This window comes from Lissotriton vulgaris, chromosome 9, assembly GCF_964263255.1.
Source record: "Lissotriton vulgaris chromosome 9, aLisVul1.2, whole genome shotgun sequence".
Lineage (NCBI taxonomy): Eukaryota > Metazoa > Chordata > Amphibia > Caudata > Salamandridae > Lissotriton > Lissotriton vulgaris.
The window spans coordinates 1220691266-1220717701 of NC_141697.1; positions in this window are offsets into that span (position 1 = coordinate 1220691266).

Sequence of the window (26436 nt, forward strand, 5' to 3'; positions counted from 1 at the left end):
GGGGTGTGCCGACAAGTCAACCCCGGAACACAACGACCCGAAGGTAATCCCCCGACACTGCGCACAGGACGAATAGATTTAAAACAGAACCAATGTGCTTTCTGTAAATGCCTCGGGCACTGGAAAGCCCAATGCCCGACTTTGCAGAGCATAGGTAAGAACGGAGGGTCGACAGAAAGGACAGACCGACAGAAAGGGAAAAGGCGCGAAATAAAAACCAATCAGACTAGTGCGGACAGGACAGATAGAACCACCCCGTTTGATTATGCTCGATGGCACAGATTTCGTCAGACCAATTTTAACGACATGTTAGAGTTTTGGGACTGATTGCTCTCTGTTGCTCCCCCACTCTGAAAACCAAACACAATTGCAGATCAGTGTAAACAACCCCCATTAGAGAAAGGACTCAAGGAAGCCAAGCGTCTATTATATAACTTAGGATTTAATTACGGTAAAGAAAAACACACAACCAACAGTAAATAGAATAACTAGTAGAACTCTCTAAAAAGCAAACTTGACTAATAGGAAAAATACAAAACATGTTATGCTCACTCCGGAAGTCCTCGAAATGTAACAGTTCGATGGTCCCGCCCATCCGAAACACATAGCACGTGTGGGGCGGGGCCTGCCAGCAACCATGGGCCAAAAAGGAGATTGCTGGCGAGAAGGTCCTGGAGGCTCCACCAAGCAGGCAATGAAATGGTCTTCCCATACTGCCCTTCCAGGGATGGCGTCCCCCGGGCCGCGAGTAGGGAGGGGGCGGCTGCAAATGACCCCCTCCCTCGTATCTCCTGGTCCGGCCATCACGAATTCCTCCAGCGAACGGATGCAGGGTGGGCAGGGAGGAAGAGGCGACGCGGACGAGCCTCTTCCACCTCCACAGGTAGGAGGCTTCCCTGCCCTGGTCCGGCGCCGATGTCCTCCAGCCGGGCGACGGCCTGGTATATTTCCGCAGAACAGGACATGCAATGCCCGTCTGGTATACTTCCATAGCACAGGACACACAATGTCCGACGGGCATATTGCGGAGCACCGGATGTACAGTGGTCCCCCAAGAGTCGGAATCAGGGGTGTAGGGTGGTCATCATGTGCGCCCCTGATTCAAAGGGGCGGCGTAGGATGCGCCGGGAGAGGAAGGCGGCACGGACGAGCCTCTCTCACCTCCCCAGACGAAAGCTCCACTGCTGCACCCTGGCGCCCCGAACCAAAATGTCCTGCTCCAGCAGCATGATGCTCTGTCCTTCGCCATCACAAGAAGTTTCTTCCACTCCCGATGGATACGACAAAGGTGGCTGCCACAGGGTCTCAAAATGGCGTCTGGGCCCTCGAAAGGCGGATCTAGGCCGCTGGAGTAACTTTGTCCGAAATTGCAACTCGGGCACTTGCCCACCTGGGCGCAAGCCCCCACCATCGACAAACATCCCCTCGACTTTGAAGATTCTACCAAAGTCCCAAGAGCCCTCAGCCCCTTCAGGCTTCCGGAGGGGAACAGCTACATTGATCACTAATGAAATAACCACGGCACAGCGACAAGATGGCGGTGCTCTCGTGTCTGCATCAGCTTCCGTCTGAACCACCCAGGAACATTATGGGCTAACGAACTCGAGTAAGTTCCGGCTGAGCATCAACGTGACCCGGTAAGAAAGACTCTACCCCCTCCCTCTCTTGATTGACGGTCCACACCACCAGCCCCTCTGTTAGCACAGTTTTCTTTTGAACTGCCGAAAGGGACCCTGGTCCAACCGCCAATCGTCGGAGATATTTTTTTCCTCTGGTGCTACTTCCGGACTAAACCGGCCTCGCCCAAAATGGCGCCGGTATCAATGGAAACTAACGGACGCCTCGTGGTGTTCCTTAACTAATGAAACTTGATGTACTAAGATATATATACGAACCATTGTGCACTCGAGGGGAAAGGGAGGAGGGTTCACTTGGCGAACGTTTGAGAGGGGTTCCGTGAAAATGTTGATTTCAATGAACGATTTATTTTTTGATATTTATTGTAACTGGTACATAACGTCGCCTATGATGCACACCCACGGTTTACATCTAGGAAATACGATTCCTATGAGCTTGACTGTGTTTCCATTTATGAACTAAATTGCCCCTGATTCCCTCGTCACGCAATGAAATATTTTTAGTTACTTGCAAATAATAAAATTAGGCCTTTTTACATGTTCTTGTGTTATAAAATAACCCCCTACTGTATGTGCCTCCATCGACGACATATCAGGCCAACTTATGATTGTGCTCTCACATTTTACGTACTGAATGATTATACAAATAAGGGTCTTAAAAACTATGAATAGGCATCGCATACTTTTGTAAATGTGGGTATCGGCGGGAGGGTTTTTCTGTGCGCAACCGTTCTGCTCTTTTTTTAAGGTTATCCGAGAAATGATTGTCCGGCCCCGGATTGATGATCGGATCCCAGGTATGATACGTTGCCTCCAAAATATGCGACTAAGCTCAGGGACTGACATATGAAGAAGGACCTCGACGTCTGAGAATGGGTAAAGTAAAGCGGCGTGATTGATGAAATGTTATAAAGATATGGTGGTCGAAGGTACTGAGGTACCGGGTTGAATGAAGAACTGATATGCCTTAGGACCTCACAGCTTTGGGAATGATTTAAGGATCCCGATGGCCGGATACATCTACAAAACCGGGTACCTCACGCTAGGCACCTCTGATTCCCTTTTTTTTTAGCGTCCCCCTACACACGATCCTTCATGCCATCCTCGAACCCCCCCATGAACCACCTATCACATTGCCCGCCCCCCTTGACTGCAGAGACAAAGACCCTAAGGATTATATCCCGAAGAGATAAGTACGAGTATGCAGTAAGTAAAGGACTTTCGTGCCCGTACATTTGATGTGTTCGAATGTTGTTCCCCCACCTCCCCCTTTTTCCCTCCTTTTCCCCTCTGCAGATTACATTGGGGTCCCGATTAGGGTACCGTAAGGGATCTGGAGCCACGTCACGCCCGATGCATGAAAACGGACTACCGCTGCAAGACGACACAAAAAGGACGCCCTACCCAATGCACGACCTTTTTATACCAGATCTAATGCTCTTCTGTCCCAAAACTGCATGCTCTCTACATCCTAACATAGACCTGAAACGTCTAACGTTGGGTAACGCACTGAATAGCCCAAACAATACACGGTCATTCTCCATGTCCCATGTGTACTGTTTGGCCTATTGTCTCTCTCTCTCTCTCTCTCTCTCTCTCTCTTTCTCTCTCTCTCTCTTTCTCTCTCTCTCTCTCTCTCACTCTTTCACCCCTCCACACTTTCCCTCTTCCTAGCGACTGGCACCTAATTGACGAACCTGGTGCACCTCCTGATTGGCCCCAAATACCACAAGTATTTGCACAAATTTGTCCTAAATAAATTATATCGGTACCACGTTACTACCTCTCCTTTCCTGCTAAACATGGATGAAATTTAAATTGGCCAATAGGAAAGGGACAGGTAAGACGACTGAGGTTCCCTAAATTTGACCCACAGCCAGGGAACCATTTGTCAGTGGCTTCTATGATAAAATATATCTGTGGTAATGCGACCATCCCCATTCCAAATTGCCTCTACACCCCGAACAGTAAGAAATGATCGAGACACCTCCGTCATCCCAAAATGCCCCCAGTTTGGTGTCAGCTGCCCTGAACGAGAGCCTGAAAAACGCCCCCTGCTCTAATTTCACTGTGTCCCTAATTGTTTTCCATAAGATCCCTCCTTCCCCGAGGATAAGTTCAATAATTACCGCAAACCACCCCCCGAGTTTTTGTAGTAACCAGGTTGCGAGGATTTATATAGAAAGTTAGAAAGATGTGTGCAAAGTTGAAGATTAGATCGAAAATCGAAAGAACTTGTTGCAGTAAGCCTTGTTGTAAATAAGATGTTTTTATGTAATGCAGACTTGTTTAGCCTATGTTCACCCCTCAGAAGGATGCACATCAGACTGTGGTGAATAGCACGTTGCACTTTTTGTAAAATACAAGGCCCTGAAGGCCAGCCTAGCCTTGCAAGACTCGTACTAGGGAAATGGGTCTCTACCGGAAGAACTGACATCTACTATAATAGACGTATGCAATAAATGAGTACCAGACCTCGTACCTATTACAAATGAACGTAATAACCATCAAAGCGCCAAAGAATTAGCCAGCAAAAGGAAGTTGTAAGGAATCCAGCAAACCCATCATCAATTGTTTATACGTTAACCGCAAGAATCTCCAATGTAGCGAGTGCTTACCCCAGTTGCTTGGTGTTGGGAGAGAAATAGATTTATGTAATTACCTTCTTCTGCAATATCTCTAAAGACTGTCTTTTCAAAACTCATTTAAGGGTATCACTGTCGGAGGAGAAAGAGACCGGATGTGGGAGCACGCGGCCTGACTGCGGATTGTGGAACATCAGCGACGGAGGCCGAGGCGAGACCACAGCAGTAAGGAGACGCAGGACGGGGCACTGTTTCAGACAAAGCTAAGGAAAGGGCTGACCTGAAGCCCCTGCTCTATGATCAACGTGTGCCAAAAAGTCCCCGCTCTCTGAACATGGTTACGGACCCGCCTGTCGCAAACTCTCCGTCCCCCTGATCTGTTCCCGACCTGGCCTTGCTCCATCCCCCCCTCCTCCGACCTACCATAAGGACCGTTCACACCCGCACCTTTCCACCGGAACTCCCAAGTTCCCCCAAATCCTACTGAGCTACCCAGAGAAGAGTACTCCCTGCGTCAGAAGGGAGGGAGCTCCGACTAAGTAGACCACGAACTATGTTAATCTTAGAACGGTGACCTAGAACTCCACCAAGGGTCGCCTCTAAAGAAAAGATGAACGAAGTATGCGGTTCTACCCGCTGCTGAACGCCTTGAAGATGATGGAAGCGACTGGAAATGCTCACCACACAGATTCAAGAAACAAACAGATCTCACAATTCAGGAACCATCGCATTTTTTATTGCAAATCTATGCTCTGCGTTACAAAAGAAAGTGCACCTGCTCCAAAACCGTAGCGCATTTCTCCTATGGGGTCTGGCGAAACAAAACAAAATGTGCCCCTGCCCGCAGACCTCCAAAGACTCAATCCACATGAACATTTCTGTTGATAGGTAATCCAGGTGCTCAACAGTGCCAACAGAAGACGGCATAGACACTGAGAACTCTGATTTTTATTTTTATTATATCTCATTTCTCTCCCAATCATCATTGGACTGACTATGCTCCCGCCGAGTACAAAAAAAAAAAAAAAAGAGGACTTACTTATATGGTAACTTACCAGCTCCTATTTCGAATGACTATAAGTACCTATGATCTGTACCCAACGCCCTCACTACGTAATTCTAGTCTGATATTGCATTACGATGATTTTTCCTACAACCAACTTAACAATGAACCCGTTTACTAGATGATGAGATTTTTCAATGTGATGTTTATAATATGATGTATATGCACAGTTCCTTTGCCTAAGTCCCCTCTCCCTTACTTATGACCGCTGCAATAGGTATAGATAGGAAATAGGCCAGCAAGATGTCTTGGAAATGTTAAAGGGAGGACTGTGAAAAATTAGTACAAGCTTGGTGAACATTATCTGCGCCATCTTGCCCCCCTTTTCGAGCCCATTCGTGCGCGTAAGCGGCAGCCATTTTGAGCACCATGGCCTCCCTGCCCCTCGCTGATAGCCAGCGCGTCTCTCTCTCTCTCTTAACCTCGCAAGCATCCCCCCGCACACTGACAACCCCCGCTCTCTCATGCCCTGGGTCATAAAACCCCACTTCAGCGCAGCTTCACCACAGAATCCCATCCTGTTCCCAGCGCGACACCTCCCCTCATTCCTTTCATGGCCTCAGATCCTTTTGATACAAACCCCCTTTTCCTGTATCCCCGTTTGTCTTCCTTGTTCCCAGGCCGCCACCTGGCCTTGCGGATACGTTCACCTTGTGCTGTCTTCCTTCCTTGAAGATCATGGGTTACTCCACTCCACCCAATCTGGCTTCCGCTCCAATTTGAGTACTGAGACCGCTCTTTTGGAAGTTAGCGAAGCCATCAAGGAAGTCCTCGACGCAGGCGGAAGAGCAATGCTGGTGATGTTGGACTTGTCGGCGGCCTTCGACACCGTCCCGCATGAGGCCCTCTTGAGAAGACTTCACGAGATCGGTCTCAGAGGGACGGTGTTGAGCTGGCTGAGATCTTTCCTAGCGGGTCGCCGTCAAGTGGTCTGGGCCCCCCCGTACTCTGCCGAAGTTCCGCCCATGGATGTCGGAGTCCCGCAAGGGTCGGTGCTGAGCCCGACCCTTTTTAACATCTTCATGACTCCATTGGCGGCGCTGGCAGAGTCAATGGGTGCCCAGATCATATCATACGCTGACGACACCCAGCTACTCTTCACCTGCAAGAAGGGCACGGAGTTTGACGGGGAAAGCATCCGTGGTTGCCTTGGGGCTGTCTTCAACTGGTTTCAGCGAAGCAGCCTCAAATGCAACCCCGATAAATCTGAGGTGCTTTTCTTCGGATGTCCGGCAGAGCCGCCCTGGCAGGAATGGTGGCCAGTGAGCATGTCCCCCCCTTCCTCCTCTTCCTCGGTTGCAAAAAACCTGGGGGTTAAAATTGATAACACCCTTGCTTTGAAAACGCAGATCACAGGCCTCACAGGTACCTGTTTTGGTCTGCTAAAAATGATTCGTAAATTCCTTCCTATGCTCCCCGTTGCCCATAGGAAGTTGACAGTACAAGCTCTGATTTGCTCCAGGCTTGATTATTCTAACATCCTCTACCTGGGCTTGCCGGATTATCTTTTGCACAAACTCCAGGTTGTACAAAACTCTGCGGCTAGAGCCATCTTCGGCCTACCCCGGCAAGCCAGAGCATCTGAGTTGCTAGTCTCCCTGCACTGGCTTCCGATTAAAAAACGAATCATATTCAAAGCTCTTACACTGGCCCACAAGGCACTCCATCTGGTAGGGGCCTCTTACATTAGGAAACGGCTTTCCTTTTACAGGCCCACCAGATCTCTCCGGTCGGAAAATCTTGGCTTGGCAATGGTGCCTCCCATTAAGAAAGCCAGAATTGGTGGACGCTCTTTTAAACATCTTGCCCCCAGACTATGGAACTCTCTTCCCGTTGGTCTCCGCCACATCTCCAATTTGTTTGCCTTTAGAAAGGCCCTGAAAACGTGGCTTTTTAATCAATAATACTGTTATGTCTGTCATCCTTCTTCTTTTTCAGTAATGGGTCAGAAAGCGCCGGGACACTCCTTGGAGTAGCCGTGCGCTATATAAGTCACCCATTAACATAACATAACATACTGTTTATTACCCCGTACAGTAGGAAGCTTCCCCTCCCCATCAAAAGACCCTCGAGCCGATCAAAGCCCCCACCCTATGAGATCCGATCAACCCCATGCATTCCGTGAATCGGCGGAATGCCCTGCTGTGCGACAACCATCACCTGTTGTGACCGGGGTGGGGAATCCAACTGTAAATGTATGTGGGAACGGGCCTGAAGGGGAGATTCCGAGGATGTTCTTTCAAATACTAAAGTGTTGCGAGAATGTGTTATGTGCAATAAAGGTCATAAAACCCTAGTATAAGAGGCCAGGCCTCAGAGATGTGGTTAGAGCACCTCGTGACGATACTTGCTGTCTGAATTGATGTGTTCTCCTCCGGAGAGAATAAAATCCTCGTTTCCTGCCTTCCAGTCTCCAGCGCCTGCTTCTTCATTGGTTAACATTGGTGGGTCATAGAGGCGATACCGCCGGGCAACATAAAAAGGGTCTTTGGTTACTGGTTGTCTTTGGAACCCCTTTTTTACAGCCATTAAAAACAAGCGGATGGATGCAAGGGTCGGACGCGGTTGGGCAGAAATGGCTGCCGCAAAGCTCTGAAATTTGCAGAATCGGGGCGTGTTTTTTGGTGAGTGACGGATGACGTTACAGATAGAAAGAACCTAAAAAAACACCCCCCGAATCAGAAAAAGACGGGGCTTAAAGGGAGTGACGCCCCTCTCCTCCAATGGCTGGCCAGCATTTACGAGGCCAGCCAATGGAGAAGAGGGGCGCGTTCAAGCCCCCTACACTAAGAAACATAAAATCTCGGAGCTCTGCCCACTGCTTACGCAGTGCGACGGAGTCCTCGACCTAAAAAGGAGGAATGTGGAAAGAAATGTTTGCCCAGGGTCCAACAATTTGATCAAGCTGGGAAGCCAGGATTGATCCCAGGTTTTCTGGTTTTGCATGGTGCAATCCAGCATTCTATGGATACCTCTTTCTCTCTGTTTTACATTAAAGGTTAATGGTTTGCCTTTAACTCTTTGTGCATGAGATTATAGGTTGAGTTGCAGGCAACACCACATGAAAGCTCAGCTAGCTTTGGGCTTTGATCCCAGAGGACCACAAACTGAGCCCGAGCTAGGCATCGGTCTAAGGCCTGGCCCGAGCCTTAAGTGGCTCTGGAACTGGAGCAGCACAGAGGATATTAAGGCCGAAGGCAGCAACATTCTTACGGTCCAGCTCACAAGAGGCTCTTAGGTTGTTTACTGTATAGGGCTAATGTGACTTCTGATGCTGAAACACTGTGTCTGCCATTTTGGTGTGGTAAATTCCCATAAACCTTCCTAGAGGAAACTGCCATCTTGCTATGGTGTTGAATCCAGTTCATCCAAATATTCATCTGCTAAACAGGCCCTCAATAGATTGCACTGGCTACCGATTGAGAAGCAAATTAGGTTCAAGGCATTGTGTATTGCATTTAAGGCCTTACAGAACTCAGGTCCCACTTACCTAATTAAACGCTTCCAATTGTATACACCAGTCCGCGCACTCCGTTCGGCCTCCCAGAAGCTGGTGAGGGTACCATCCTCCCGCCTCCAAAGATGGGGTGGCAAAAGCTGATGAACACGGACTTACCCGTTCGTTTACCATCATTATCTTACGACTGCCCAACCCGTGGCCTTCCTTTACCCCGTTACCGGGTCGAAATTATCACCGGTACTAATCCGCGCCATTACCACGCCCTTTCAGCCCTGAATAGTCACAGGCTTGGTCCTGTTGCCGAAAAACGTGTGTACTTATGACATCAATCCCCCGCGTATCACAGTGTGTGCTTTTGACATCCAGCCCCCACGTATCCTAGTGGGTGTACTTTTGACGTCAAACCCCCATGTATCCTAGTGTGTACTTATGACATCAAGCCCCCATGTATCCCAGTGTGTACTTATGACATCGAGCCCTCGCATATCCCAGTGTGTACTTATGACGTCGAGCCCCAACGTATCTCAGTGTGTACTTGTGAAATCAAGCCCCCGCGTATCACAGTGTGTACTTATGACATCGAGCCCCGTGTATCCCAGTGTGTACTTATGACATCAAGCCCCCGCGTATCCCAGTGTATACTTACGACATCAAGCCCCCCATGTATCCCAGTGTGTACTTATGACATTGAGCCCCCGCGTATCCCAGTGTGTACTTATGACATCGAGCCGCCGCGTATCCCAGTGTGTACTTATGACATCGAGCCACGCGTATCCCAGTGTGTTCTTATGACATCAAGCCCCCACGTATCCCAGTGTGTACTTATGACATCAAGCCCCCACGTATCCCAGTGTGTACTTATGTCATCAAGCCCCCGCGTATCCCAGTGTGTACTTATGACATCAAGCCCCCGCGTATCCCAGTGTGTACTTATGACGCCAAGCCCTGGCGTATCCCAGTGTGTACTTATGACGTCAAGCCCCCGCGTATCCCAGTGTGTACTTATGACGTCAAACCCCGTGTAACCCAGTGTGTACTTATGATGTTGAGCCCCCGCGTATCCTAGTGCGTGTACTTATGACGTCAAGCCCCCATGTATCCCAATGTGTACTTATGACATCAAGCCCTGCGTATCCCAGTGTGTACTTATGATGTTGAGCCCCCATGTATCCCAGTGTGTACTTATGATGTTGAGCCCCCGCGTATCCCAGTGTGTACTTATGACATCAAGCCCCCACGTATCCCAGTGTGTACTTATGACATCAAGCCCGCGTATCCCAGTGTGTACTTATGACGTCAAGCCCCCGCGTATCCCAGTTTATACTTATGACATCAAGCCCTGCGTATCCCAGTGTGTATTTATGATGTCGAGCCCCCGCGTATCCCAGTTTATACTTATGACTTCGAGCCCCCACGTATCCCAGTGTGTACTTATGACATTGAGCCCCCACGTATCCCAGTGTGTACTTATGACATCAAGCACCCGCGTATCCCAGTGTGTACTTATGACATCAAGCCCCGCGTATCCCCGTGTGTACTTATGACATCAAGCCCCCGCGTATCCCAGTGTGTACTTATGACATCAAACCCCCGCGTATCCCAGTGTGTACTTATGACGTCAAGTCCCCACGTATCCCAGTGGGTACTTATGACATCAAGCCCCCGCGTAACCCAGTGTGTACTTATGACATCAAGCCCCCGCGTATCCCAGTGTGTACTTATGACATCAAGCCCCCGCGTATCCCAGTGTTTACTTATGACATCAAGCCCTGGCGTATCCCAGTGTATACTTATGACATCGAGCCACGCATATCCCAGTGTGTACTTATGACATCAAGCTCCCACGTATCCCAGTGTGTACTTATGACATCAAGCTCCCACGTATCCCAGTGGGTACTTATGACATCAAGCCCCCGCGTAACCCAGTGTGTACTTATGATATCAAGCCCCCGCGTATCCCAGTGTGTACTTATGACATCAAGCCCCCGCGTATCCCAGTGTTTACTTATGACATCAAGCCCCCGCGTATCCCAGTGTGTACTTAGGACATCAAGCCCCGCGTATCTAAGTGTGTACTTATGACATCAAGCCCCCACGTATTCCAGTGTGTACTTATGACATCAAGCCCCTGCGTAACCCAGTGTTTGGAGAAGTGTGGAGAAGTGTGGCTCACTGGTTAGAGGAGGCAGACCCTGATGCAGAGGTCAGACCTGGGACCAAGGTTCAATTCCCGACACCGCAGGGTCTTGAGCTCAAAATGTCCACGGACTTGATAATTCTCGCCTCGGTGCCCACTCGAATAATGGGTTCACACTCTGCAACTCTGGGCAATAGCTTGCTTAATCTCCACTATGGCCCCACCGCGATGGGATGCCTGGTCTTCACCTTGGGGGTGCCCATTAGGGGTTATCTCACAGGGAAAGCCAGGACAGGTTCCCACAGCAAGCGCCTTGAGACCTTACGGTGAAAAGGTGCTATATAAGAACGTATGATTTATGATTTGATTTTACTTATGACATCAAGCCCCCGCGTATCCCAGTGTGTACTTATGACATCAAGCCCCCGCGTATCCCAGTGTGTACTTAGGTATTCAAGCCCTGCGTATCTTAGTGTGTACTCAGGACGTGCTCGCCTCCCTCAGCCTCCTGGCTCTGTGCTCAACAGTGGGCCAACATCTGTACCCCTGAATAGACCAGTGAACAATGGAAGGGGTTGTTGTGACATGCAAATGCCGAGAGTTGAAATAGTGACACGGAATTCCAGTGAGCACAGTGTTCATTCCATCCATCCATCCATCCATCCATCCATCCATCCATCCATCCATCCATCCATCCATCCATCCATCCATCCATCCATCCATCCATCCATCCATCCATCCATCCATCCATCCATCCATCCATCCATCCATCCATCCATCCATCCATCCATCCATCCATCCATCCATCCATCCTTTTGTGCCCATCCATCCATTCATCCATCCATGCATCCATCATGCTATGCTCATCCATCTATCCACCCCTCCATCCGTCCAAGGCCATCCATCCATCCTGTGACCTTGCCTACACTCTGCTCGGGATGTGCTGCCTGCTCGCCCACGCCGGGCCAAGGGCCACGCACTGTCACGCGCCCTCCCCGGGCCCTCGTACCCATTTACAGCCCTTATCACCGGGGCAGATTAGTGCCAGGAAGGCCGGAGTGGGAGGCAGGTCTTGCGTGAAGCCGGTAGGGAAAGATTAACCCGTTGTGGCACCGGCTGGATCTGGTTTGGGGGCGGACTCTGCCTGTTCCCGCTGAGTGTGCCAAACCTTCACCCTCGCCTGAGCGGGGGCGGTGGGGGCCATGACGAGGCGCTTTCTGCCGCGAGCCTGTGCGCGCGCAGCATGGGCAGAGCAGGGCATCACTGGCAGCTACTGCCCGAGTGCCCCGGCCTGGGCACCAGGGCTTTGACACACAACTCAAGCAAAGTTTGGAAACTTAAGGCCTGCTTCTGAGTTTGGGGGACGGGGTACTCATCGCAAATGTGTCCGATGTCTCTCTTGTCCGTCGTATTACAAGTCCATTATATCCCGTGGCGCTTGGAATACGGAGGACGGATATCCGGTCCTTAATCTGCTTCGCAAGGTGTGGAGTTTCCTAAATCTGCCCAACTTGATAAGTGAAGTTTTAATTTAATTTATCACTAATTCGAAATAACTTTAAAGAGAGCTTGAAGCGTACGCAACAAAGACATTTTGGGGAAATGATGGTGAACTGTGTGTTTTAAACATTTTAAGGCGGTAACAATGGCAAAAAAATAGATACAAATCAAATGTCATTTTACAGGGTAAGTTGGGAAGGTCCCACAATGAATTTCAATATAGGTTTGTGGCAAAAGATGGATAGTTCAATTACATTTGATCAAAGCACCAGTGAATACTGCATGGACTTGAATCAGGGTTCGACATTGGCGTACTGCCCTCACAGTTACAGGCAGGCATACGGCCATGTCTGAACTGGGGTGGTGTGGAGTGAAAAAAAACGATGGATTTAGGCCCAGAACTCTGTACTGGGGTGAATGTATGACATTGTTCTGCATTCTGTCCATCAACTGTGGTTTTCGCGGCTGCGCCAAAGGCGACGTACTAAAGGAGACGCTTATCAGACATTGACCAGCAAGCCAGGTAGGCTTTGTAAAGGACCGGTGACTGTGTGAGGCCGGGATGAGTCCATTTGAAGCCCGCGGCCTGGCTGAGGACGTTAGTTCCATCTCCAGTTAGAGGAGTCGTAGATGGGCGGGAAGCAGCACTGCCCGTAAGGCTCTGAGTGGTGGTTTCATGGTTTGCATCTGGGATCCTGCTCTGTGATGCTGCCTGCATGGTACCTCCCATATGGATGCTACAGCCTCTTCCACTTCCGGAATTATGGACATTCTCCTCTCTTTCACATGCAGTAGTCTCTTTGCATAGAGTCCTCGCAGTGGCGCCCTCTATGTGTCTGACACTGCTTGGACGAGCATAAACTTTTCTGAGTGGCAAATGTAGAAAGTATGGAATCTTGCCATGTGTTGTAGAAATGGAACATATTTAACTGCAGAGGGATTGTTCAGCAGTACTACAGGCGGAAATTAAAGTCAAACTATAAAACAGCTAACAGGCTGCCTTTTAATTTACACTAGAAAGCTGAGTCACCTCCATAATAGAACTTGGACTTTTCAGGAAATAGATTGTACTTTCCAGTAACTATACCAACAAATGTAGATATGGCTAAGATACATTAAAAGGAAAGACGTCAGCGCTTCTCACGAAGAGCATGCATAACAAATAACAAGGGGGGGGTGTCATTGTTAAGCAATTTGTAAAAAGCAATGTGGATCAAGTAACAATGGTTAGACCTTAATAGGGCTTCAAAGACCACGACGCAAGGTGATTTTTCAATCTTACACTAAGATCTTTTTTAGACTATAAGTGTAGATTTGAGCATTGAAATCACATTGGGTCAGCTGAATTGGCAAAAACATGATAAGCTATAAATTCCACTTAAAATCTGGAATTACCTTTTATCTATGTGTATCTTGCTCTCACTTTGATCCTTGAGGTTCTAGTTTTTCTCTCCTCTTCTCCTAATCCCTGGTCCTTCTGACTCTCTCACCCTTTCCTCTACTACCCTTTTCTGTTTGCCACTTCATTAGTCAAGCTTCTCCTTCCTGTCTCTCTTGCTCTCTTTCTCTTGCTTTTTTAGGTCGAAGGCCTAAAAGGCTGCGCTTGCGCAGTCTTAGGCATGAGATTTAATGATTCTTAGTAGCGCAGAAGGTCCCGCCTCCCTGCCCTCTCTCTCCTTCATTGGCTGGCTTCCTAAACGGAGGCCAGCCATTGGAAGAGCGATGCGTCACTTCAAATAAGCCCCGTCTTTTTCGGATTTGGGGGCGTGATTTTTTGCATTCTTTAGCCCTGTGACGTCGTCCGTCACTCAGGACAGCAAAACCACGCCCCCAAATCCTCAAAATCCGGAAGCTTGTGTCCGCCATTTTCTATCCTTCGCAGTGAAGGTAAGACCGTGTTTTTTTCCCTCCGTGCCTTCTTCCCCCTGTCTGTTTCCCGCCCCCTCCGCTCTCCGTGTATTTTCGCTGTCCGTGTGTATTTGTGCCTTCTTCCCCCTGTCTGTTTCCCGCCCCTTGTCTGTTTCCCGCCCCCCGTGTATTTTCGCTGTCCGTGTGTGTTTGTGCCTTCTTCCCCGTTGATGGGCACGAGTTGTAGGGACGTTTGCTGTCCCAGTGGTTGAGCGGCGGTTGGTGTGGCATGGGGCCCGGGAGGTCAAGGGCAGGCGGTTTTCGGTCCCAAGTGCGGCATGTTGGGATAGGCCGGGGGCGTTGGAGTGTTAGACGCGGCTCAGGGGGCACTGCTAGAGTTAAGTGTGGATATGCCCGACTCCCGCCTGGATGGCGCCGCAATCCTACAGTGCTGAGCGGCTATGCGCTATTGTTTTTCTGCAGACCCGACAATGACGGAATTGGGGATGGTTGATTGATCGAACGGGTGGGGCTGCAGCCACCCAGCATTTCAAGCTTCTGTTGAATATCTAGTCGGGAGTCGCTTGGCAATGGAGGGTGCTGTTTGTCCCGGTTGTGTTTGTTAAAAAATGCCGAGCTTGTGCTGGCAGCCAGCGCCGGGCAGCCTCTCTTCGGTGCTAAGCCCGAGCAGTGTTGGGTCTGGCGGTGTCCGATCGTTGGAGAGATGGTAGCAGGCTGTGGCTTAGGTTGGCGGGCTGTCTGTGGGTAATGGTGAGTTGATTTGTAGTGGGAGGCCCCGTTTGTGGGAGGCCCCCGTTTCGCACATATTTATGGCACAATTGCATTCCGGGACCTATGCAAAGGCTTTCACTTAGAGCTGGGTTGGAAGGGACCGCATCTGCACATTATAAATCGGGTCGCTTGCCAATTTTCGGCCAGACGTGCTGTAGTGGGGTGAATTTGCATGTCAGTTGTTTAGTCTTCATAAGATGTTACAGGCATCTGCCGCGCGATTGATATAGTTTCAAGTGTTTACCCTAGGAACTGCATTAGAGTGGCGAGCTTGGCTCTCATTATTTAGGAGGCACATGTTTGGCGACGCTGCATCGCACATGGGCACTTCATGAGCGTTTTTGTATTAGTTCATTCCGAAGATCGTACGCTGCTTACTGTCTCTTTACTATATATGCGAGTCTGGGAAGCGCTGCAATATGTGCTAGACACTCAGCCACAAGAACAAACGTTACGTGTGGTGGCGCGGAGCCTCGCGTGGGCCCAGGATGCGGCCTTGGGCGTCGCATGTGTAGGGCTACTGTTGTGTGATGCGTTTCTGTGAGTGACGGTGTCCATTTCTCCTCGAGTGCGGATCCAGCATATAGTGACCCCCCACTGGGGCTGGGAGCTCGTCGCGGGTCGCGTTCTTTTCGAAGCATAATAGCTTGCCGGTCCATGTCGTCTATGGAAGTGCTTGCTAGGATGTACGGCTGGGGGGGGCGCTTTCGGGACAAGCGCCGTGCAATGAAGTGGTATATCAGCGGTTCACTGTATCCCCTGCTCCCCGTGTCAGCAGGCCAAAATAGCGCGGTGGGAGAGCGTTAGACTGAAGATCGAAAGGTCCCTGGTTCAATCCCGGGTTTTGGCACAATTTGCACTGCAGCGTTATAGATTACGGGTTGATGGGAATCTAATTGACGGCTACATTATTTATTTAACTATGGAATTTTATGGCGCGCAGGTTAATACCCTGGTTCACGGGTACAATCACAGTTGTCCTCCTACACCCTATTTGGAACGTGCCCTCATTCAAGGAAATCAATGTGATAACTTTCAAAACTTAACGAGGGGACTGCGTTTAATATGTGAGGTGGCGCCGGAATCCCTTAACTCGTCAGGGCCTGGTATCACGATTGTCGTCAGGAAACATCATCCTGCGACTGCCTGCCTCTCTGCAAGCGGTTCGCCCGCGACCCAAGTGTTGTGCGTCGTCGGTCTATCTAGAAGTACTGATTGTGCCTTGCTTCTCAATTGCTTCTTGCAGCATTCTGCCTTTAGCTCGGCAAAGGGGGTTGAACATTGAACCCATGTCCCCTCAAATAGACCTAGCACATATTTATTTGTGAATAGCTCTGCCTAGAAGATGTAGGATTGTAAGTATAGCACATAAAATCATTACTCACTGTACACCGCTTCCAAGACAGAGAATCCATTACAGCTCATTTACAGTGGCTAAGTGTGGGGACTTTTAAAACATTATTTTATATAAAGAGACCCCAGTTACCTTCGGATTTCAACTGTGCGACAGGAGATTTACACGGGAGTCGTGTTTTATGCCACAAGCTGTATTTTTAGGCTGTTAATGACAGTCTCTTATGCATAGGATTTGCGTGACATTAGCACGTCCAATTCGATTCATTTCTATTTGGTTTTCCAATTCGATTAATTTCTAATTGGTTGTCCAATTCGATTCATTTCTAATTGGTTGTCCATCATATCTAGAGCAGGCAGGGGCAGTACGTTGATATGTACATCCACTAGAACCCATATGTGAAAACGAATCTTTTAATTCACACGGCGCTTACGTATTTGTCACGTGCAGCATAGGCGTATTAGGCGCTATAAACGCAATATCTTTCACTACTGCTATCTGGAAAAGAAGGATCACTATGGTTCACATAACGTCACTGATAACTGATGTCACTGAGGCGCGCTCCGTAGGAATGCCCTTGGGAAAGCGCTGCGAGGGGGAGAAGATCCGGTACCTACTCCGGTTTTGAGAGTGCAAAGCCAGTTTAGAAAAAATTTCTCTCTCTCTCAAATACACTAACTCACTTTCACTCTCTCACACACTACCTCACTCTCTCTCTAGCTCACTACTTCACAACATCGCTCTGTTTCTATCTCAATACAGCACAACAACTCTCACCCTCACTACCTCATTCTTTCACTACCTTACTCTCTCTATCTCTCACTACCTCACTCTATATCTACTTCACTCTCCCACAAAACAAAAATAACTACATCACTACTCAAATTATATTTTTAAAACTATCTCACTCTCTCTCTCACTAACTCTCTCCATAAAATCACTCTATTTCGATATCACTCTCACTACCTAACTATAACACAAGTTACTCACTCAAAAAATAACTACAACACTCTCTCGCTGACTCACTCTCTATCTCACAAGTTCACACTCTCTCTCCAACTCACTACGTCACTCTCTATCTCACTAACTCTCTCTTTCTATCTCACTAAGTCTCTTTCACTCTCTCTTACACTACCTCAATCCTTCTCTATCTCACTACGTCACAACATCACTCATTGTTTCTATCTCCCTACCACCAAAAATCACTCTCCATCACTAACTCACTCTTTCACTACCTCACTCTCTCTGTCTCACTACCTCACTCTCTCTCTAGCTCACTACTTCACAACATCGCTCTGTTTCTATCTCAATACAGCACAACAACTCTCACCCTCACTACCTCATTCTTTCACTACCTTACTCTCTCTATCTCTCACTACCTCACTCTATATCTACTTCACTCTCCCACAAAACAAAAATAACTACATCACTACTCAAATTATATTTTTAAAACTATCTCACTCTCTCTCTCACTAACTCTCTCCATAAAATCACTCTATTTCGATATCACTCTCACAACCTAACTATAACACAAGTTACTCACTCAAAAAATAACTACAACACTCTCTCGCTGACTCACTCTCTATCTCACAAGTTCACACTCTCTCTCCAACTCACTACGTCACTCTCTATCTCACTAACTCTCTCTTTCTATCTCACTAAGTCTCTTTCACTCTCTCTTACACTACCTCAATCCTTCTCTATCTCACTACGTCACAACATCACTCATTGTTTCTATCTCCCTACCACCAAAAATCACTCTCCATCACTAACTCACTCTTTCACTACCTCACTCTCTCTGTCTCACTACCTCACTCTATCTACCTCACTCTCTCTCACTACCTTACTCGCTCTTTCTATCTCACTAAGTCACTTTCACTCTCTTTCACTACCTCACTCTCTCTCTATCTCACAACCTCAGAACATCCCTCTACCTCACTCTTTCACTACCTCACTTTCTCTGTCTCTCACTACCTCACTCTCTATCTACCTATCTCTCACTACATAACTCTCTACCTTACTATTCCACTCTATCTCACTATCTCACAACTTCTCTCTCTCAAAACATCACTACCTCACTCTCTCACTACCTCACTCTCTAGCTCACAACCTCACAATGTCACTCTCTTTCTCTAACTCACTACCTCAATCACTCTCTATCTCACTACCTCAATCACTCTCTATCTCACTACCTCACTCTTTCTATCTCACTAACTCTCTTTCACTCTCTTTCACTACCTCTTTCTCTATCTCACTACATCACAACATCACTCTATGCTTATATCTCACTACCTCACAACATCCCTCTCCCTCACTACCTCACTCTTTACTACCTCACTCTCTATCTACCTCACTCTCTCTCACTACCTCACTCTCTCTCTATTTCAATACCTCACTCGCTCTCTCTATCTCACTCTCTCTCTGCTAATGCAATAGGTATCACATATGCAAAATACAAAGCTAATGCCAATACAAATGACAATGCCATTTATTTAGGGATACAAAAAAGATTAAAAAAATAATGAGCAATCCTAATAGCTCTACCTATAATATTGCCGAGACCATTGCATTGTAAATGCTTGTCTATTTACTCTCCTTTCTTTGTCTCATTCTCTCCTTTTCTAGAACCTCTTATCTCCATCTTCTCTGTTCTTCCCAGTATTTCTATTTTCTCCCTAGCCCCGTCTCCATAGAGCACGTATGGCAACTGAAACTTTCTCTTGGCTGCTCATGGCCATCAGCAGTAGATGCCACCTTTCTTTGGCCACTGAGCTTTTCGCTGTTATCCAGTCCCGGAAGCCTCTCATCCCGGAGGCCTTCAGGAGCTGGAGAAGTCCCCGACTTCCATGGAACAAGAAGTTAAAACAATGTGGCCCTCTGATCCCTGCAGCTTGTTGCTCATTTTTGTTGGACAGGACATCAGGCTGCACAAACTCGGAGGGTTTGAACTGCTTTGGGGCAGAGGACAACATATTGATGTCCGCCACACTGCCTTCCAGTGGCGGCTGCCACAGAGTAGCACAGGTGGGGCGTGGGATAGAAAAATAAATAAAAACCTGTACTTACCTTGCTCCCGGACCACCGCCTCGCGCCATCCTCTTTTGTTCCTGCTTGAAGCAGGAAGCACAAACAGGTTCTCCTAGCCAATCACAACGCTGCAATGCAGTATTGTGATTGATCTGAGCGCTGTGACAGTGAGAACCTGTGCATGTTCCTCACCAGACTGTATATTACAGGGTGGTGGGGAACAGGCAAAATGGGCATGATTGTATGGCTGGCCCAAGAAGGCTGGTCAAACTGTCATGTGCACTTAATTGCCCACAACTCCTCCCCTTGCTGGCTGCGACACAGCCAAGCCCCGTCCCGTAAACCGGAAAAATAAAATGAAACTAACATAGTATTATTATCCTTTCATTTGTACTTTATACATTTCTCAAAATGCGGTGGGCGACGCTCCTCCGCCTTTGCAGAGGAACCGCCGCTGCTACCTTCACTGTGCGGTGGACTTCAACAAGCCATCCACAGTACTGGAAAAGATGATGTTTCTAGCATGAAAGTCGGGACACCAGGGATATTCTTCCCTCGAGCCCTGAGTTTTTATTTTTTTTTGTTTACTGAATTGCATAGCAAACTGTGTGTGCAGATGTCACAGCAAAACAAAAGTGAAAGCAGACCACACTAATGAATTTTGCTGGGATTCACTAATGTCCTGCCACACAGGACTCTTGCTATTCTCCCAATAACAATAGTACCCCTCTTCTGTGGCTGGGCTATCCCGTTTGAAAGGAAAGGCTTCAAACGCAAGAAGGAAACATCAACATTTTGCAAATTGACCGATTCTGGCGATGTGGGTAACAGTGGTATTCAGGCCAGGTCTCGGTTGGCACCCAGGAAAAAGTGCCAGGCCCAGACATTTCAGAAAAGAAGGCACCGGGGGATGATGTGTGGATCCCTATACCTTTTCTAACTCAGAATGCCCTGCAAACAACAAATGTTGGATAAATCACAATTTTCCTCATATTTCTGCAAAGAAAAATTCTGGAATTTGTGAGGATTCTTAAAATGCAAATCACTCAGCGTTCCCACAATACTCCAATCAAAAATGGCGCTCAAATGTTCACCAAGTACTATGCATTTAGTACATTAATTACATAGGTCCTCCAAACGGCAATTTATTTGCTTAAAACATAAATTAGATAAAGATAGAGTAGAATTTCAAAAGAGTCCATATCATTCATAACACCCAGATCTCTCTTTACAATATAAATCAGAGTATGTTAGTTGATCTTGTGCAGAAATGAGAGGTCAATTATAAAACAAAGGCTTTCAGCCTCAGATGAACTGATTATGGTTTCCACAATATTTTGATTCATGGAGATGAATCCTCAGCGTGTTGACTGCGGCAGGGTCATCTAGATATTAAACAATTTTTGAAAGATAGAGTCCATTATACAGCCCTTTGTGACATGGCAGGATTAATTGGATCATATCAGATTCACAGTACCGGTGGTTAGGGTATTTACAGCCCTCTGCAGCAGGCGCATTAACCTAACAAACTATATGTCTCCTGCAAACAAAAATAGTTTTTTAGAGTCAATACATTATCTCAATTGGCTACATTTGGCAGCTGGCTAGAGGCCCTCGAAAGGCTGTAACAAGAGCAATGTCAGTCAAATGTAAGCCGTGCCTGACTTGTGATGGCGCTGCCCCAGCCCGATAGGCTAATCAAAGCACTGTGCCAAATTGGAATCTGGAGATTTCCTGAATGGACATTGCGTCTGATTGGCTGATAGCTTTAGGTAGTGACAACCACTTATGTATCAGGAATAGGAAAGGTCATGAAAGTTGCTGGTTTAAGAACAACATGATCGAATGTCCTTCACAGCTGTAGAGTTTCCTCACACAGGACATTCTTGCATAACATATTTGAAAGGTGAGAAGAGAGTTCAGCTAATGCTCATTGAATTCTTGGCCTCTCAGCTGCGACAGTGAGTGAGTGCTGGTGCCACCTTTCAATGAGCTCCTCACACACAGCATACGGAGGTCCCTCCTGGGTCCATCATATCCCTTCTTTTATTCAGCATCAATCTAACGCTCTTACCACACCTGAATAAATCATTTAACCTCACAGGTTACACCTTTGCAGATGAGACCAAAATCATTTAAAGAAATGGGTGGCCTGGAAGACCTCTACACTTAAAAACTCTATGACTGCCTTCGGGCCATAAGCACATGGATGACGATTAACCATCTAAAGTTAAAAACAGCCAAGAGAGTGATTATGACCTGCAAAAATTGCAAAAATATCATCCTAGCACCATACGGACGAAGGACCAAGGGGCCTCTCCAATAAAACCAAGAGAAGTCAGAGCCTGGGGGCAACCAGGGATTCAGACCTATGCTTGATACCACATCTGAACAACGTCACACAGACTCAATGGAAACACTATGTTGCACCTCCCCATGTCTTAGATACCAACAGAAACTGCAAGCCGTTCTCACACTCATAATCTCCAAGTTTGACCACGTCAACATCCTATATACCCTAGCGCAGACACGCATTCATCGTATGCAAAATACAACTCATCCAAAAAGCTGCTGCGATATTCTTCACCAAAGAGAACCCATGATTCCGGTCTTGCAAACACTCGAGTGATTGCACAGAGCTAAAAGAACTATGTGTGAGGCACTTTACCTTGTCTACAGAGGGTCCCAAGGGAAAGGACTGCTATACTTACAAGCCAAATGTGAGCAGTACAATCAAAACAGGACACTGTGCTCCAGGCTTGCACCTCTTATCGTCATACCACCGTGCCATAAGAATGCCGTAGGAGGCACTGCTTCCTCTGTACAAGCCGCCAAGCTCAGGGAATCACTATCAGCCAGCATTCGAAGCGTCCCGGTGCATATACACTTCATAAGACAGTTAAAAACACAACTCTATCCCAGACAACTACATCACTCAACATCCCGACCACAGAACCCTGAAAAACAGTTGCACCCTCAGATTCAGTATTCACCTTGCAATCCACAGATAGGAAGCAACCCAATCAGCAAATACTTTTGATAGGCAGGTAAGTAACAGCCTGATTCATGAAAGGTAATTACGCTCGCAAAGGGCCAGATTCTGAGAATCTGGCCCTTTGCGAGTGCAATTTTTGCATTTGGGATTCATCATCCCAAATGCAAAATTCGCTATTTCAGAACTCGCAAATTTGCGAGGAATAGCATTTAAGGAATCTCTATTAGAGATTCCTTAAATGCTATTCTTGAAACATTCAAAAATTGCGTATTCGCAATTTTGGCCCGCTATTTACCGCGAGGTCAAACCTCGTGGTAAATAGCGAAAACTTAGAAAAATGCTTTTAAAAGCATTTTTCTAAGTTGCATGTTACACACACACATGTCTTTTGGACATGTGTGTGTGTAACATCTGTGTAATTTGACATTTCAGGGGTGTTACAGGGTGTCCTTTGGACACCCCTGCACCCTTGAAATCGCAATCTCATTTGCGATTAGCTAATTGCTAATCGCAAATAAGGAATGACTCCCCATGCATTCCTATGGGCCTTTAGGCCCATAGGAATGAATGGGGAGTTATTCCTTATTTGCGATTAGCAATTAGCTAATCGCAAATAAGGAATCTGTAGGAATCGCAAAAAATATTGAGATTCCTACATGAATCCCGTTTTGCGAGTCTGGAATAGCGATTCCTTATGAATCGCTATTTCAGACTCGCAAAACTTCACAATGATGAATCTGGCCGTTAATTCGGACTGACCTATGGTTTGCCGGTTATTTATATAGTGATGTAATTTCATACCAAACATTTGTGGGCCACACTGACACTAATACCATGACACCCGGCGGTCGGCAGCCAACTGTACCTTACACCACTTACATTCACATGATACATATCTGATACGAGGGTTGTCCATCACCGTGACTGTGCAACCAATAAACCAGCGATCACTAAATGAACAGTCACGGAATTATTGAAGAGATCTGTCACACACTGCGGCCAATCAGAGGACTTTAATCGAGCCCACCCCTGCGCGCCCCAAATATCTATAGACCACGGCTGCTTCTTTACATCTCACAGTGACACTCAGATATGGGATGATAATAAAGTTGCCCTTCCGAACAGATCTCTCCACTTCTTTCTGTTTCCAACCGTCCCAGCTCACAACACAACTATACACAACATCTCAGATTGGACAACAAGGGCAGCCAGCAGCTAAACAGCCCATAATGATAAGAAATACCGGAATGGACCTGCAGAGCTGTTCAAAGCCACCAGCGCACTGAAAAACATAAACTGTGCGCATGCATCTTATGTTTCATCATACAACGCATTGCTATGCGCTGCGTCCCACGTAACCGCCCCTCGTTGGTCATCACGCAGGACATGAAAAACATAAACTGTGCGCATGCATCTTACGTTTCATCATCCAACGCATTGCTATGCGCGGCGTCCCACGTAACCGCCCCTCGTTGGTCATCACGCAGGACATGAAAAACATAAACTGTGCGCATGCATCTTACGTTTCATCATCCAACGCATTGCTATGCGCGGCGTCCCACGTAACCGCCCCTCGTTGGTCATCACGCAGGACATGAAAACACTTCCCACATAGGATCACCAAACAAAGACAGCATCCTTCCAACCAGGTTTGCTGCTCATGTAGGCAAGCGCTTCATTGCCCAACTTAAGAGGAGCAAGCGCTATGTAAATGCTGCCATACAACGCAATAAAATACAATGTTTATCATTTGTGCATCTCCAAGATTTGTTTTGAGCCTATCAAAATCTTTGTTTCAATCATACATTCCAATTACAAAAGAAAATGTGCTTGATTTGGTCTTTCCTAACTTATGATATATTTTGAAATATTTGTACAGTTCATTTACAAAATTCCGGGCTTGATATTCGCACTTGCTGTACTCCGACGAGATTGTCACATAGTTCACTTTACAAAATTCTCCCACTTAGCAGTCAGGGAAATAAAAGTAAACAGCATGTTAAAGGAATAAGCAGCAATTTGTTAGGATACACTTATCTGAGCTCTGTCTCTGAACCCACAGGAAATCTGACAAGAAAAATAAGAAATGTGTGCTATTTTTATTGGTCATTCAGCTCTGGTGTGCATTCCATAAAGTCAGTGCCAGCTGCCTAGGTCATTGGGGGAGACAAAGATTAATAAGGGCTGCCCGGTCCTCAGATGCCCCACCCCCGTGGCTACAGGCCTGCAGTTGATATCCTAACTTCCTTGTGTGAAGGCCTCTCTAGCGCCTTACCTGCGCTTTCGGACTTCTAGCTGCCCAAGAGCAGACAGGTGTGAGATCCTGCTCTCTAGCAAGCTCTCCTTAACCTGCAGAAACAGAATGGAACCCTGGCAGGGCCAGCTCACTCTTTCATCCTTCCATGGCTCATAGAAGGAGGGGCCAGCTCACTCTTTCATCCTTCCCGGGCTCATAGAAGGAGGGGCCAGCTCACTCTTTCATCCTTCCATGGCTCATAGAAGGAGGGGCCAGCTCACTCTTTCATCCTTCCCGGGCTCATAGAAGGAGGGGCCAGCTCACTCTTTCATCCTTCCATGGCTCATAGCATGAGATTCTTCAACGAGCTCTGTAACAGTGCTGTGGGAAGCTTGCTTTACTTTTGCCTTCTGTGAGAGAGGGAAGCTTGCTTTACTGCTGCCGTGCTGCCTTCTGTGGGAGAGGGAAGCTTGCTATACTGCTGCCTTCTGTGAGAGAGGGGAGCTTGCTTTACTGCTGCCATGCGGCCTCTGTGAGAGAGGGGAGCTTGCTTTACTGCTGCCATGCTGCCTTCTGTGAGAGAGGGAAGCTTGCTTCACTGCTGCCTTCTGTAAGAGAGGGAAGCTTGCTTTACTACTTCCGTGCTGCCTTGTCTGAGAGAGGGAAGCTTGCTTCACTGCTGCCTTCTGTGAGAGAGCAAAGCTTGCTTCACTGCTGCCTTCTGTAAGAGAGGGAAGCTTGCTTCACTGCTGCCTTCTGTGAGAGAGGGAAGCTTGCTTCACTGCTACCTTCTGTGAGAGAGGGAAGCTTGCTTTACTGCTGCCGTGCTGCCTTCTGTAAGAGAGGGAAGCTTGCTTCACTGCTGCCTTCTGTGAGAGAGCAAAGCTTGCTTCACTGCTGCCTTCTGTGAGAGAGGGAAGCTTGCTTCACTGCTGCCTTCTGTGAGAGAGCAAAGCTTGCTTCACTGCTGCCTTCTGTGAGAGAGGGAAGCTTGCTTCACTGCTGCCTTCCGTGAGAGAGCAAAGCTTGCTTCACTGCTGCCTTCTGTGAGAGAGGGAAGCTTGCTTCACTGCTACCTTCTGTGAGCGAGGGACTCTTGCTTCACTGCTGCCTTCTGTGAGAGAGGGAAGCTTGCTTCACTGCTGCCTTCTGTAAGAGAGGGAAGTTTGCTTCACTGCTGCCTTCTGTGAGAGAGGGAAGCTTGCTTCACTGCTACCTTCTGTGAGAGAGGGAAGCTTGCTTTACTGCTGCCGTGCTGCCTTCTGTGAGAGAGGGAAGCTTGCTTAACTGCTGCCGTGCTGCCTTCTGTGAGAGAGGGACGCTTGCTTCACTGCTGCCTTCTGTGAGAGAGGGAAGCTTGCTTTACTGCTGCCGTGCTGCCTTCTGTGAGAGAGGGAAGCTTGCTTAACTGCTGCCGTGCTGCTTTCTGTGAGAGAGGGAAGCTTGCTTCACTGCTGCCTTCTGTAAGAGAGGGAAGCTTGCTAGCGCCATGCTGCCTTCTGTGAGAGAGAAGCTGGCTTTACTGCTGCCATGCTGCCTTCTGTGAGGGAGGGAAGCTTGCTTTACTGCTGCCATGCTGCCTTCTGTGAGAGAGGGAAGCTTGCTTTACTGCTGCCATGCTGCACCTGTTCTGTGGAACCACAGCTTGAACTGTAGCTGGTCAATTTGCACGTCTTGTGATGGGGATAACGTGAGGTGCTGCTGCCCTATCTACACCTGACCTCTGAACCCTTACCCTTGATATCCTTACCCTGTTTGGCCCAAGACTTTCCTACCCATCCTCTGGCCCTGTTGGACCCATA